Raw genomic sequence first — 1,481 nt, forward strand, 5'->3', positions numbered from 1 at the left:
ATTTTGAGCACGACGGTACAATCCCTTTAAGCACGACGGTACGACCCCTTTGAGCACGACGGTACGACTATTTTGAGCACGACGGTACGACCTCTTTTGAGCACGACGGTACGACCCCTTTTGAGCACGACGGTACGACCCCCCTTGAGCTCGATGGTACGACCCCCTTGTGCACGACGGTACGACAGGTCACTACGTTGATCAGGATATGATATAAAAATATCACGTTATCTACCTATCACTCTTGCACCGTACCCACTTTTGATATCGGAGATACAACTGATGGATATGGTGGTGATATACGGGGGTCGACGTATAGGATAGATGGATATGGTGGTGATATACGGGGGTCGACGTTTAGGATAGATGGATATGGTGGTGATATACGGGGGTCGACGTATGGGATAGATGGATATGGTGGTGATATACGGGGGTCGACGTATGGGAGGGGATGCAGGTATATGCAGAGGAATTTTCAAAGCTGATTACCAGCTCGATCTGCAGGGACGGAGGCACCTCAATACATACGTTAAGATGCGAGAAAGAGAAAACACACACACACACACACACACACACACACACACACACACACACACACACGCACACACACATCTTGCATTATCATTAGAAAGTGTTCTTGTTCCCCAGACTTTCTCTGTTCCAGTTCATCTCTCAATATGACTTTCTTTCTCCCTCTAACTTTCACTTGGACTTTCGAATCTTTTCTCCCCTTCTTTGGGAGGAGGTGGGTGATGTGGAGGGATAACACTACTGCATGTGTTGCCTCTCTCTCTCTCTCTCTCTCTCTCTCTCTCTCTCTCTCTCTCTCTCTCTCTCTCTCTCTCTCTCTCTCTGTCCACAACCCCTGAGGTAACACACAGCTGTTGTACAACCTTACCTCACCACAACACTCACGCATCTATACACATCTTTTCCCCCACACATAAGCTGTACCCACATCGCTCATGTTCACATCAGGCAAACCCACTTAATTTCACATCACCTGTACCTACTTAAGCTCACATCACCTGTGCCCACTTAAGTTCACAGCTATACCCACTCAAGTTCACATTAGCTGTACCCACTTAAGTTCTCATCACCTATACCCATATAACTCAAGTTCCCATCAGGTAAACCCACTTAAGTTCACATCAGCCATACCCACCATCACTCAACCCCACCTCAGATGGGATAAGCTCAAAAAAGTGTTCATGTATAGATCTATAAGATCCAAGTCTTTATTTCTCCTGTCCTTTCCGCCACCTATAGAACCTAAACCTACATCCTTCCATCCTCACTTTATCGAGATGGACTCCCTCACTTCTGAATTATAACCGCAACAATATCATCGTAATTATCATAATCAATAAACCAATTACTGTAAATAAAGTGGTGGGGGGTATATATAAACATATATACATATATATATATATATATATATATATATATATATATATATATATATATATATATATATATAT

This window comes from Panulirus ornatus, chromosome 11 (assembly GCF_036320965.1).
Source record: "Panulirus ornatus isolate Po-2019 chromosome 11, ASM3632096v1, whole genome shotgun sequence".
Lineage (NCBI taxonomy): Eukaryota > Metazoa > Arthropoda > Malacostraca > Decapoda > Palinuridae > Panulirus > Panulirus ornatus.